The sequence below is a fragment of the Mirounga angustirostris genome, unplaced genomic scaffold (assembly GCF_029215605.1).
Source record: "Mirounga angustirostris isolate CCGP_5_RB_7025 unplaced genomic scaffold, mMirAng1.0.hap1 SCAF_2, whole genome shotgun sequence".
NCBI classification, from domain to species: Eukaryota; Metazoa; Chordata; class Mammalia; order Carnivora; family Phocidae; genus Mirounga; species Mirounga angustirostris.
Genome location: NW_026991710.1, coordinates 41,017,127 through 41,031,780, shown reverse-complemented (window position 1 = coordinate 41,031,780; position 14,654 = coordinate 41,017,127). Strand labels below are relative to the sequence as shown.

Below are 14,654 nucleotides of genomic sequence, written 5' to 3'. Positions count from 1 at the left end.
TCTGAGTCACCTCTAAGCTCTATGCTGTGGAAGTTCGTATATGTCTATACAAGGAGACATTTCAGTGTGGCAATCTGGATGGGGCTAGGCAGTTCATGTCAAACCAGTGTTTGCACAGAAAGCACCCTGCTTTGGCTCAGAGTGTATATTTAGGGTGGATTAAGATGGGAAAGGATTGAATTTGGGGAAAGGAACTAACCATCCCCCAATGCACCTGTTGGCATCACCACTAGTCTCATAGGATCTAGCTCCTCAGTGGCTCTTAACTTTGTCATCTCTACTCTCAACCCCCAAATAAGGCACATCCTTATCTAGCTCCTAGATTATTTTAAGGCCTCTTTGTAACCTTTAGTACTTCTCCTTGCCGCCACTCACCCCCCCCAAAAGTCTTATGTTCTCTTCATCTCTCCACTAATCAAAAACCTTCGATGCAGGTGGCTGGCTGGCTCAGTGGGTAGAGCATGCAACTCTTGATCTCAGGGCTGTCAGTTCAAGCCCTACGTTAGGTGTAGAGATTACTAAAAAGACAAAAAAATAAGCAAACAAACAAAAACCCAGAAAAATTTCATGCTCCCCATTGCCTATATAAAGACCAAATTCCATAATCTAGACACATCCTACCTTTCCAACTGTATCTCATGACATTATCACTTCTCCACACATGCTGCATTCTGGTTTATATCATTTAAACCAATCATTTATTCATTTATTTTAGCAAACTTTTGGGACCTTCACTGGTCCCTGATCAGTTTCTCCCCTGTTGTTCACAATTGCAATTTTGAAATTTCCTTGCCCTTGAACTTTCACTGAGAAAATTTAGGCTGTCAGGAAGAAACCCCCTCATTTCCCTACCCCACAGCAGTACACATTTACTGTCCACATCTACACTCACTCCTTGGCTCTGAGCTAAGAAGTCAGCATTCTGTGGTCAAGGTTAATCCCTCCGGTCAGCTCCTGCTACAGTCCTGGGCATGGATCCATTCATGTTTCCCATTCCTTCACTTCCAAGCTTTCTCTGTCTAGTAGCTCCTTCCCACTGGCTAAAAGCGTGCCCAAGTCCCTTCAACATTAAAATAAAAGGAAGAGGGGCGCCTGGGTGGCTCAGGTGGTTAAGCATCCGACTCTTGATTTCAGCTCAGGTCGTGATCTCAGGGTCCTGGGATGGAGCCCCGCATCAGGCTCCACACTCAGCACAGAGTCTGCTTGTCCCTCTCCCTCTGCCTCTCCCCCCACTCATGCTCTCTGTCTCGCTCTAAAATAAATAAATAAAATCTTTAAAAAAATTTTTTTTAAATCAAAGGAAGAAAACACCACGCTGCAGCTCCCTCAAAATACCACCTTCTTCTCTTTAAATAGCTAGGCTCCTCAAAGGAATGGTCAGTGCCTCTCCATTGACTCCTCGGTGCACTGCCATCAGGCTCCAGCCCATCATTCCCTTAGCCTGTGCCAGTTGAGGCCACAACACCCTCCAGTTGCTACATAGCATGGACTCCTCAGCCTTCATCAAACAAGGTCTCACAGCATTTGACGCTGGAGACCACCCCACCTTGAAACTCATTCTGTGGCTTTGTGCTAGAACTCTGTAAAGGTGAGGATCCCAACAGGATGCAGATGGCAAGAAACAGGAATGACTGGACAGAGGTTAATGAAGGAGCTGTTGGAAAAGCTCTAGATGGGATTAAGGTGAACCAGGAAAGGAAGATGAGGGACCTAAGGACTTAGCAACAGTAGGACCACCTTTCCCACCCTTAGGTCTGCAGAGACGAAAGAACCTCAGCTATGCATGCACAACAGGAGTGTGGACTTGAGTAGAGGAACAGAGCCACTAACAATCCAGAATCCAACAGGAGGAATCACCCAGCTTCTCTCTCTCTTCTGGCCCTCCCTTCTCTGTCAGTGCCTCCCAGCTGCTGACCTCTAGAAGCCAGAGAGTGAGAGAGCCAGTAGATGCAGTCCACAGGGGTCACAGAGCAGGATGAAGAAGGGAAGAACGCAGAGTAGGAGGGGCAGATGGAGAATATCCAGCATACGCTTCTTCTGATTCTTCTACCTCTCTGGTCATTCTTCTTCGGGCTCCTTTCTACCTCTTCTTTCTGTGCTCACCTGTTGAATAGCTATGTTTCCCAGGGTGTGGTCTTGGAAACTCTGGTCTTCTCACTCAGTTCACATTCCCGGGGTGAGCTCTCAATTCCACCACCTCCTAATTGCAGATATGTTTCATTTCTGTAATTCCAGCTTTGAAGTCTTCCTGGAACTTTATGCTCGCATCCAGCTGCCCATGGGACGTTTCTGTAGGCACTTCCAACCAAGCATGTCCACAATGAAGCTCCTTGGCTCCTCCTAATCCTCCACCACGTCTTATCTTTGTGCTCCATTTCACTATCCACCCAGTTGCTCCATCCAGAAACCCTAGAGTCATTCTTTTGACTTCCTCCTCCCTTCTTTCCAATCTAATTCACTGGTCATTAAGAACAGCCGTTTCTGGGGAGCCTGGGTGGCTCAGTTGGTTACGCGTCTGCCTTCGGCTCAGGTCATGATCCCAGGGTCCTGGGATTGAGCCCCACATTGGGCTTCCTGCTCATCGGGAAGCCTGGTTCTCCCTCTCCCTCTGCTGCTCCCCCTGCTTGTGCTCTCTAACTCACTCTTTCTCTCAAATAAATAAAATGGTTTAAAATTTTAATTAAAAAAGAATAGCCATTTCTAGCCCTTTATCTACCAAATCTATTCCCTCCTCTCTGTCCACACTGTTACAGCCTTTGCTCTCACCTTGACCCTCCCACTGGATCTAGGATAACAGCACACAGCTACATGGTCTATTTACCTTCAGTCCCATATGCTGTTGCTATTTCCCATGCTACCTCCAGGGGAGGGTTTCTAAAATGCAAATACGATCATGAGGCTCCTCTGATTAAAGTCCATCCATAGGCTTCTGGGTTTTCTACAGCCCCACGAAACTCCCTGTCCCCAGGCCTTTGCCCCTGTCATATCTGCCCTCAACGTTCTTTCCAACCCCACCCAACAACTCCACCCAAATAAGCCCTTCTCTGACTCAGTAGCCTCTACTCTGTTCTCAGGTTCATGGTCACTTCCTCAGGAAAGCCTTCTAGGATCCTCAGATTAAGTTAGATGTTTCCATTACAAACCCTCATGACACAAGCATTGTCCTTCACCCACAAGAGCTTATCACAAGTAAAATTAAGTAGTTATGTGTGTGATTATTGATTTAATGTCTGTCTGCCCTTTTTATACTATAACCTCCACGAGGACAACAACAAAATGTGTCTTATCTCCCCAAGGCCTGTCGTTTAGTACGTTTTCAATACATCAATTTATTAAATAAAGGAATGAAAAATTCTTGAGTACAACGTACAAGGATGTCCACAAATCTGGCCCTGCTTTCTGGGCAGCTCAACTCTCCACCCCATATTTATTTCATTGTGCCTTACCTCCTTCCTGACCTCCAAAGTCACAAGGGGACCGGACGATGTCACCCCACCACCCCTTAGCCCGCACTGCTCCCACTTTCTGGGTTGTACCTACGACCTTTCCACTAAGCCCTGCCTCACCTGCCTGGCAAATACCTCCTCTGCTTCCAAGATACAGTGTAAGGATCACTTCCTCTGTGAGTCTCTCAGCTCATTCCGCCCAAGCAGAGTGGACCACTTCCTTCTTCCCGGGGCCCCTACCTGCGCCCCTGTGAATTGTGGAAGAAACAAGGCTTCACATGGCGTAAGTGAGATCTTCTAGCGGATCTTCTGTTGGCCAATTTGCAACGGTTGGGTGAAATTCAGTTCTGACTTAGAGTCTATGAAGCAGAAAATCATCTCAGGGTGGGCGGTTATTTTATGAAGTGAAAAATTACTTTCTATTCTGGCAAATACACAGTTTTGACTATTTTTGTTTGTTTTTCTTCACGCTTCCAAAAAAAAAAAAAAAGGCTTCTGGTAATGCAGCATAAACACCACAGGCATTGCAGGTAAGTAGCTCCGTTTCTGAGCAAGCGCTTGTAAAAATAAATTTTTACAACCCCTCTCAATGTGCCTGCTGTAAATGTGACTGACACTGCCCGGTGCGCGTGAGATCTGAGGCCTGTGACGTCCAGATTTCCAAAACGGCTCACCTTTGGGGTCTGTCTGCAAACTGCCTCAAACCTGAAACCACCTAAAGTCCCACAGATCTTCTTCACCTCAAGTTTCCCCTCTGTTTGAGTTTCCCTTATGTTGATTAGGTCTCTCGTTCTATAATTACATAAATGACCTTTAAAACTTACCTTACTTTTCATTAGGATAAATCTTTTTGCATTTTTCTAGCAAAGTAGCTCCAATTTTTATCAGCCTCACAGTTCCATAATAGCATATTTTCATCTAAGAAACATCTGAAGAGTCCCTTGTATAATTTACCTTTACATGTTTCTAAACCTATTAAATAAGTCTTGGACCAATGACTGTAAACCCAAAATATGAAACATTAAAATCTTAGTCTTCTTAAGTCAAGTCATTATGCTATAGACCTTAAATTTACACAGTGCTGAATGTCAATTAAATCTCAATAAAACTGGGGGAAAATACCTTATTCTTCTTGAAGAGCAACCAGTGCCATAAATGAATTGTCTTTTTAATGTTCCGTCCTACAAAACCTTCAGGTTCAATGTATGTATTTTTTAAATTGAAAAGGCTGACACACAATGCTATATTAATATCTGGGTGTCAGTAAACTCATTTTCAACCAAGTTGGTAAAACCTTTTTCTTAGCCCTCTAGAATGGTTCCAGTGTGAGGGCTTGGGCCTTTCTCTCTCCCCTCCAGAAGCCTTTGTCTGGTTCTTTGCAGTGGTCATGCAGGGCAGGGGAAAATCAAGGGAGTCATGAGGGATAAGTGCTGGAACCATCAAACAGCAAATATATGCAAGCAAGCAGATGTCTCCTTATTTCCAGTCTATTTAAAAGACAAAATCGAATCCACTCAAGGCTACAATTTCTTTGAAGTGCGTTCAGACCCAAGGGAAATGAAGGTGGGAGGAGGAGAGGGGGTACTTATAGCCTTTGAATGAAAGGCTTTGCTGGATTTCATTAGTGCTTTACACTAGATTGCTATGTCATTAAGCAAATGTGAATGGCAGGCTACGGCCTTACAACAGGAGGTCTCACGAGCCTGTCCACCAATAAGCAAGGGAAGAGGGTACCTTCTTTCTGTTGCCTGAAAATCACATATTCACGAGAGTTTGACGACAAAACCTCTAGCTAACTGAATCTAGTTTCTGTACAAACTTCTGCTAATTTATATTTTTCAATATCCCACTTTAATGTTCTACTACTATCTGAAGATTCTGGGTAATGTGGGCAATGAAAGTTTTATTGAATTTTTAAGTTTTACAGAGTCTTTATAATTTAGCATATAATGAATGCCCGTGGGTCACCATAATAGACAAGGACATCCCAAACCTGGACCTACATTTTTTTCCCAGTCTTTTTCTGACATATATTTCATCTCCCTTTGGGTGTCTATGTATCTATAGTCCTGAAGCAATTTGTACGATTAAGCATGAGTAATATCTTTGCTCCTCTGAATAAATACAATGCAAATATAATATTTGTTATTTAAAAAGAAAATTCTCATTATTTTTCTTTATCTATTGACTCCTGCTTTTCATGACTCAACATATTGAGTTAACCATATTTTTTTGTTTTTGTTTTGATAATCAATTTATTGTAACCTGGCCAATAGATCCACCTTTAACCCGGTTTCTGTGTCTTTCTCCAGAATTTCTAAAGCCTCATCGCTTTCTGGCAATAAAAGTTCCACACCAGGCTAGAACATTACCCCAAGAATGGAATCAGCTTCTCTCCAAAGATTCCTGCTTTCTCTTAGCAGAGAATAAAGAGTTCCGGTTTTTCTGCCATAATATGAAATTTGCATTTCTGAAAAATCTCCCATTCTGTAAAGTCACACATTAAAAGCCATGGGACTTTGGGACAAACAAAGTCGGGGAGACCACTCAAACGTTAAGTGACCTTGGAACCAGAGCACTAAGGAAAACAGTCAATGGAAGACAGTCACCTTGGATGTCGCAGGCAGGTAAACATTGGTACAGGCTGACAACAGTACATAGGAAAAATTCACACAGCCCCTTTTTTTTTTTTTAAGATTTTATTTATTTTTTAGAAAGCGAGCGAGAGAGAAACAGCATGAGAGGGGAGAGGGTCAGAGGGAGAAGCAGGCTCCCCGCTGAGCCGGGAGCCCGATGTGGGACTTGATCCCAGGACCCTGGGATCATGACCTGAGCCGAAGGCAGACACTTAACCATCTGAGCCACCCAGGCGCCCTCACACAGCCCCTTGAAGGGCAAAGCTGGCCAGTCGAGCTAGAGACAGCTGGGGGTGCTGGGACAATGGAGGCCACAGGAAATCTGAGCCGGGAGCTTCCCTGGCACGGCAGCCGAGCGAGGCCCCGACCCAGGTGCACCAGCCCGGGGCCCACCTGGAGAGCCTGGGGCGGGTGCTCGCTTTTAATCTTCATAAAACAGAGCGAAAGGAATCCTGCTGCCAGTACAGCAGCTTAGTTGTGGGATTTTCTTTTCTTTCTTTCCTGCTGAAGGTTCTAATCCTACTCTTGCTGTGTTGGCTGCCCCTGGCAAGAAAGAAATCTGAGATGCTCGAACTTGAGTTCTAGGTTAGACGGACATCATTCTCTAATCGCTATGAAGGAATTCATGTAGAAACATGCTTCATGAAACCATCAGTTCTTCCCTCTGTGCCCGTGCAGCGCACATGGAGGGGGGTGGCTATCCTTCCACCTACCTCCTCGAATTGGAGCTGACTTGTCACTGCTTGAACCAACAGGGACAGCGGAAGTGACATGCAGGACTTCCGAGGCTGCAGAAGAAGCTCTATAGCTTCTGCCTGGGGTGTCCTGGAAGCTTGCTCTGGAAGAAGCAGCTACCACGTAGGAAGTCCAATTACCCTAAGACCATTATAGCATAAGGAAGCTGAAGCTAGCCATGTGGAGAAGCCACATGGAGAGAGAGAGGCCCAACCAGTTCCCAGATGTCCCAGACATCCTAGCCTGAACGCCAGACACTGAATAAAGACAATGACTTTAGCCACCGCCACCCTGATTGCAAACCCGTAAAAGCCACAGCACAAGTAACTCCGCTGAACCCATCAGCCTCCAGAACTGTGAGAGAGAACAGTAATTGCTTTTTCAAGCCACTATGTTGTAGGGTGGTTTGTGTATGCATGGTTATCAGAACATAGAGGAACGCAGTGTACTAGCGTGTAAAAATTAGGCCTAGAAATGCAGAATAGGTTATTTGTGTTTAGTGTGAGACAGAGCAGGGACGGGACTGGGGTCCCCTCAGCCCCAACCACAAAATCCAGCGCTCCTGGATAGCTGAAACCCTATGCCCCTTGAGTAGCATTTCTCGCAGAAACGCGGAAGCAGGATGCTTACCTAAAGGAGGGACTCAACTAAGAAAACTAAAGACCGAACCAAACCTGTCTGCGCCAAGGTGGACCCCAGCACTGACCTTTTACAGACTTTCTCCCTCATTATAAGACTAAAAATGACACCCAGGGGTGGAGATTTCACATGCTGTGACATGCAGTGCGGGTTCTGTCCACTGCACCTGCGTGCCCAACCTCCTGTCTCTCTCCCCGCCCCAGAAGACTTAGGGTTATTCCTTTTCCACCTCAGTCTCTTTAAAAACTTTCCCAGCCTTTGTATGGGGAGCCAGGCTAAAGGGCCCTTTCCTTTGGGCCATCTCCCCTGTGCAGGAGGGAGTAAAAGCCTTGCCTTACCTCTTTTGGCCTCTAGTCAATTTCTATTCTTTAGAGAACACAAGGCTCCAAGACCCGTGACAAGTGTATTGATGGGGTAACTGCAGCCCGGCTATTTAGGGGCAGAGCTAGAAAAGATCTCCTTTGTATACAAGAGTTCACATTAATACTCTTAGGTTTCATTTTAGATTTGCTCTATGATACACCTACTAAAAATTGTGGTTGCTATTCCAAATTTTAACTGCTTTTCTTTCATAATTTGCCAAGCCCAATAATATCTACCACATCTTTATTCACTCATCAGTCGATGGGCACTTTGGCTATTGTAGATAATGCTGCTCTAAACATCGGGGTGCATGTATCCCTTTGAATTGGTATTTTTGTATCCTTTGGGTAAATCCCCAGTGGTGCAATTGCTGGATTGTAGGGTAGCTCTATTTTCAACTTTTTGAGGAACCTCCATACTGTTTTCCAGAGTGGCTGCACCAGCTTGCATTCCCACCAACAGTGTGGGAGGGTTCCCCTTTCTCCACATCCTCGTCAACACCTGCAGTTTCTTGTGTTGTTCATTAGAGCCATTCTGATAGGTATGAGGTGATATACACAGCCATAAAAAAGAATGAAATCTTGCCATTTGCAACAACATGGATGGAGCGAGAGTGTATTATGCTAAGCAAAATAAGTCAGAGAAAGACAATTACCATATGATTTCATTCATACATGTAATTTAAGAAGCAAAACAAGCAAGGGGAAAAAAAGAGAGGCAAACCAAGAAACAAGACTCTTAACTCTAGAGAACAAATTGCTGGTTACCAGAGGGGAGGAGGGTGGGGGGATGGGTGAAATAGGTGAAGGGAATTAAGGAGGGCACTTGTGATGAGCACTGGGTGGTGTACGGAAGTGTCGATTCATTATATGTACACCTAAAACTAATATAACACTGTATGTTAACTGGAATTTAAGTAAAAACTTTTTAAAAAGTCAAATAATATAACTACCTTTTTGTTTTATCCTTCCACACAAAATAAGTCCAAAGTAAGAATGTTGCTATTAACCCAGATAATAAAACTACTGGATGAATAATAAGATTTCACGCTGCAGGGTTTGGCGGCCATATTTGAGACAATCCCATTACCGGTTACTCCTCACTTTCCCTTGTTTTGATGGGGTTGAAACATTAACACAGCTTCCTGTTGTGTTTGGGTTTTGAGACTATTACAAGCCTTGTTATTTTGACCACTGCTACTGTTTCAAATACCAGAAATGATCATGTACTTGCTGAAGTACTGATAGTACTGTTGCAGGGTTCTTGTCTCTCCCAGTGGAAGAAGGAATCTCGCAGACAAAAGGGTAAAGTGAAGTGAAAACTTATTAAGTGAAGGTGAGAACAGAAAAGGAAAGCTCTCTAGAGTGAGAGGGGTCCAGAATGGTTACCACTGAGGGCTTTTATGGTCAGTCTTTTATAGAAAACTGACCAGGGAACTTGGTAAATATCATTGTCAATAACATATACGATCAACATGTTAGATTTGTAAGTATCATGAGAATATCCTGTCTATATTTAGAACCAACAGGGTGCATTTGTTAGGGTCCTTTCTCTCTGGTTATATTTACATACAATGCCCACTTGACACATTTAGGTGTAAGAGTGTTTATTCATAGTTAGTGCCTTTTAATGTAAATCTATTCCTTTCTCCAAGAGACAAATTTTTTGTTTCTTATTTTTCTCAAAAAGATGCTTATATTACTCCGGGGTGTGTAATCTATTTGTCTTCTTTGTGTGTCTTCACCAGGTCTCTCGTGATTTTTGTCTGTGAGCTCCCTTGGGGGTCTCACACAGGTGCAGGCCTCCTACACGGGGTGGTGACCAAAGGGCCTCTGCCCAGGCTCCCTAGGATTTGTTGATTCCAGGCCAGCTTTCACATTAGCTTCACCGATTGTGGAAAGGATGTGAGATTGGAGGGCCGGAAGCGGGGCTCAAGATAGAGACCATTGAGGTAATTTGAGCGTTAGTTAATGAAGTGGGGAGAAGGGGATAGAAAGGCAAGGACCAACATGAGAGACTTTATAAGGGAAGGACCCACAGAGTTTATTGACTAACCAGTCCAATGCCTGTGACATCGTGAGTGCTGAATAAATGTTTGTTGAATACAGTAAAGAAGGACTAAAGGGAGAGAGGGAGGGAGGACAGAGAACTCTGCTATACTGAGGTGCAGTAGGTCTTTTCAAATCTAAATTAACCTTCCCTCCACCACCACCTCTCTCCCTACCACTGACTTGCTGAAAAAACAGGTTTAATTGCCCTGCATAGTGACCTACATCCTGGATTTGGCCAACTGTTTCCTCCTAGTATCATTTGATTCCAGCGAGCATTTGGAATTCTTGCCGTTCCTGTGTCTAGGAATCATGGTTCTCCATTCTGCCTGTGTACATCCCACCCGTGCTTGAGGACCCAGCTCCAAATCTGCTCCCCTTTTCATAAAGCCTCTCCTGATTGTTCTAGCATCAAACTTCCTCATTGTCTCTCTCTGCTCCCTAAATGCACACCTTTGTAATTCTGTTTAAACTTTATTTCATTCTGCTTGAGCTACCTTATTTTTCTGACATAGCTGTGTCTTGGAAGAGGTCCTGGGATCATTTCCTTCGGGAGCTGACCCCTTCCTTGAAACACCATGCTTTCTTCAGTCATCCGACTGTCTTCCCAAAGTATTAGACAAAAAAGCTGGCTGATGAAACTGGATTGCTAAATAGCAGTTTAAAATTCGGGCCCCAATATTGTGCTTGAAATGTAAGCATGGGTCTCACTTTCTGCCATTTATTTTTATAGGATTAGTGGGCTATTGTACCAGCACAGCCCGGGCCCTTCAAGCTGGCCTCCCTTGATATGGGCCAGGACTACACCCGACCCCATCAACAGAGAGGGCCCTCTGACTTTTTCTGCAGGGTAGCCCAAGGCAACAGGATGTGCACTGGGAGATGCATTGGGTATAGTGTGGAGACCCTGGGCTATCAAAACATGGCTTCTTCCTTCCCTTCGCTGACCACACTCTGTGTTCTACCCAGAAGGGCTGGAGATGGCGCTGAAGCTTACTGGGGTTTTACTCAGACCTCGTGGGGCTGCATAAAGATCCACTCCTAGGGGCGCCTGGGTGACTCAGTCATTAAGCGTCTGCCTTCAGCTCAGGTCATGATCCCGGGGTCCCACCAGGGTCCCCCTTGCTTCTCCCTCTGCCCCTCCCCCTGCTCGTGGCACACACACTCCCTCTCTCAAATAAATAAGTAAAATCTTAAAAAAAAAAAAAAAAATCCACTCCTTTAGAGAAAAAAAGAATCTGCTTCCAGTTCCATCCCTGGAATCAGAATGTCAGTCCTAAAGCAACCTGCGTCCTGTAGCATCTGGACCATAGGCTCATTGAGCAGGGATCCTGTTTTATACATAAGTCCCACCCTCCCCCCTACATTCCAGTATCAAATAGAACAGAACTTAAGGAAAAGTCAAATTTCAAATAGTTCTTTGGTGAATTATTTCATCAAAAAAACCATAGAGTTGACTCTTCAGATTTAATGAAAAGTAGTTAGGTGTAACTAATAAACAAGGAGAATTAGCACGGCTTTAACCAATTCCACTGGAAAGAGTGAAGCCAGGGGCTCCTGTAATTTTTACCTAGGATCTGGTGCCGAAATTAGAAATGCTTTCAAATCAAATATAAAGTACCAAAAGGAACAAAAATGAAAAATAACCTCTCGGTGTCCATTTTTGGAAAAGAGATTTTTTTTTTAATACTAGAGATTTCCCATCAATTCTTTGCGCTCATATAAAGTCAAGTCTTTCTCTGTACTTAATGTCCTTAATATCTAGTGTAAATATTGCAGTCATTTCTTATATCTTCTTGATTTAAAAGCTCATTTCCCATTCAAATGCAGTGCTTGGTTTAAACAGTGGCTACCTGGATACAGTTGTGAAAAACTGAGAGTTACATACACATCCACTATTTTTAGATTCACTAATTATTAACAATTTAGCCATATTTGCTTTCTGTCTGTCTTGAATGCATACACACTATGTTTTCATATATAGATAGATATTTACATTTATATTTATATATAAAACCCAGAAACATGAGCCAATATACTTAGGCTCTACCCAGAAGGGCTCTGTTGTCACAAATATTTTCAATGTGAAAAACAGTAAAGTGGTATTATCTATGTTTCCATACTCTCTATATCTATCACTCTCTACATCTATCACTATAGGTACATTTTCATTTTGCCTTAGCAACAGTCTACTAATGTTGGTCACATTCTCTAAATGATATCCCCACACCCTGCAGCAAGAGGGCTGAACCACTGATTCTGGTGGAAGATGAGAAATAATGTTGATAATTATGCAGGAAATAGCAAATAATATGCAGGAAATAGCAAATTCATTTCCCCTCCATTTTTTTTTTTCCAAATTTGTCCTTCTGTTCTTTCTTACAGGTGGCATAAGTAACTGGCCTGGCTTTGGGGAAGCGTTCTTCCAATCTGAAGCAGCTTCCAGGTGAGTATGAGCTCAGAGCCGGAAGAGCCTACCATACACTCCAAACCTATTCCCCAGATGAGGAAACCAAAGCACAGATTAGTCAATGTATGCACCCAAGGTCACTTAGCTAGCTCTTGTTTGCAACCAGAATTCCCTTTGGACATCCCCCATCCATGAGGACAGCCCCTGTCTTTGGTCTACCAGTCCTGCCAGATAGGGAGGCCCTGCCACCCATGAGATTTAGAAAACATTCTTCCCAGGATGTCACAGCATCTTCCAGACACTGCTTCCCAAGAAGAGCATCTGCCTACTGCAGCAAATGTCTGCCTGCGACCTCACCGCTCCACTTGCTAGGACGGGGTCGCCCCGGCAGTTGGGGGTAGCCTTGTGCTTTCCACCCTTCGAGGTTAACCTTCACCTGCCGGCCATCGGGGCCACACGCAGCCATCTTCCAGTCCGGCTCCCACGTTCTCGCTCTCCATCACTCCCTCTGCACCTCTCCTATCCCCACAATGCCTTTTCCCTCCGGTGGCCAGGTAGCTGGTACCTCTACCACCACATGAGTGGTAACTGCTAAAGCTGCCTGCAATGGACCCCCATCCTTTTATTTATTTATTTTTTCTTTTTCTTTTTACTTTAAGCACTTGGAAGGTGTTCTGGAGTTGTTCCTGCTACAGCGGCCGTGACCCAGCGGCAGAGGCCCGGCTGCTCCGAGACCGGCCTCCCTGCCTCCTTCCAGCCCCACATCGCGTCTGCACACGGAGGGCCTCGCTCCCCTCACACGGCAAGACAGCACGGCAGAAGAAGACCACTTAAAACAACAGAGAGAGGGAGAGAGAAATGCTCCATTCAACATCTCCCTAGTTACCGAAGGGGACCACGGGCCTCCAGTGCTGGCTGCCCTCGCGATTTTAATTAGCGCTGCCCGAGTCAGGAAATACCAATACAGAATGCCCGGTTGAGTTTGTCTTTTGGGTAAACAACAAATACTTTACTATTTAAGTATGCCCCATGCAATACTTGGGACCTATTTCTACTAAGATATTATTGTTTACCTGAAATTCCGATTCAACTGGGTGACCTGGAGTTTACCTAGCCTCCCTATTTTAATATTCAAAGAAAATGATCTGAAAATGCTCCCAGGCAAGATAGGGTCTGCAGTTCCGGCAAGGGGGGGGGCGGGGGGAGCAGATGTTGCTGAGATCCCCCGGCTGCAGCAGAGCACTGAGTAGGTTAGGCATTAAGCCCTGCCACCCGGGCCTACGACGTACGGAAGTGCTTCCTTCGAAGCCTCGGCGATGACTGACAGTAAAAATGGAAATTCCCTCACATGCAGATCCAGGGGGCACAAAAAACGAGAACATCAAGTCCTGCCTGCAGTTACCGAGGGGAGGCGGGAAAAGCAAGCAACAAGAAACCCACAAAATAAACGGTGACAGAACCAAATAACTGCGAAAGTGTTTCTTTGCACAGAAGCAAAGAGTTACTCGTAACAGGGAGAGTGGGTTCTGTAAAAGCTTGCCATTTCCGAAAGGACAGCCTCCCGGGATCCTTGCATTCGGCAGGGTCCGCCACGAGCGGTCACGCCACGCACACACTCCTGTCCGCCCACTCCCGGCCGCGTGGCGTCGGACGCCGCAGCTTTCCCTCTGGCCCACGCGGCAGGCTGCGGCCGACGACCTGCAGCTGAGTCCGCGCCACACTTACAATACATTCCGGTCGTGCTCCTTGGACTCGCTAACTGGACGCGCCCATGCGCAGAAGCAGGCTTGTCTTAACCGGGACCCTCGAAGGAACGGCTCTGACGCGCAGAATGCTGTCCAGGCGGGCTCCCGCGTGAGGAGAGGGTGTGCGGGAGGAGGGAGGAGGGGGGCGTGCGGGAGGAGGGAGGAGGGCGTGTGGGGGGTGAGGGAGGAGGGCGTGTGGGGGTGAGGGAGGAGGGCGTGTGGGGGTGAGGGAGGAGGGCGGGTGGGGGTGAGGGAGGAGGGCGTGTGGGGGGTGAGGGAGGAGAGGGTGTGGGGGGTGAGGGAGGAGGGCGTGTGGGGGGTGAGGGAGGAGGGCGTGTGGGGGGTGAGGGAGGAGAGGGGGTGAGGGGTGAGGGAGGAGGGCGTGTGGGGGGTGAGGGAGGAGGGCGTGTGGGGGGTGAGGGAGGAGAGGGGGTGAGGGGTGAGGGAGGAGGGCGTGTGGGGGGTGAGGGAGGAGGGCGTGTGGGGGGTGAGGGAGGAGGGCGTGTGGGGGGTGAGGGAGGAGGGCGTGTGGGGGGTGAGGGAGGAGGGCGTGTGGGGGGTGAGGGAGGAGAGGGGGTGAGGGGTGAGGGAGGAGGGCGTGTGGGGGGTGAGGGAGGAGGGCGTGTGGGGGT

General features: G+C 46.2%; 1 protein-coding gene across 1 annotated transcript in view; it reads left to right on the top strand.

Moving 5' to 3' along the window:
• Positions 1-14,119, top strand: part of LRRC66 (leucine rich repeat containing 66) — a 46,480-nt gene extending 32,361 nt beyond the window's left edge. The window contains exons 6-10 of the transcript XR_010409395.1: positions 3,938-3,976; positions 5,759-6,073; positions 9,567-9,770; positions 12,253-12,313; positions 12,937-14,119. The gene's annotated coding sequence lies outside the window, so the exon portion shown is untranslated. The remainder of the gene's footprint in view (positions 1-3,937; positions 3,977-5,758; positions 6,074-9,566; positions 9,771-12,252; positions 12,314-12,936) is intronic.
• Positions 14,120-14,654: the final 535 nt, after the last annotated feature.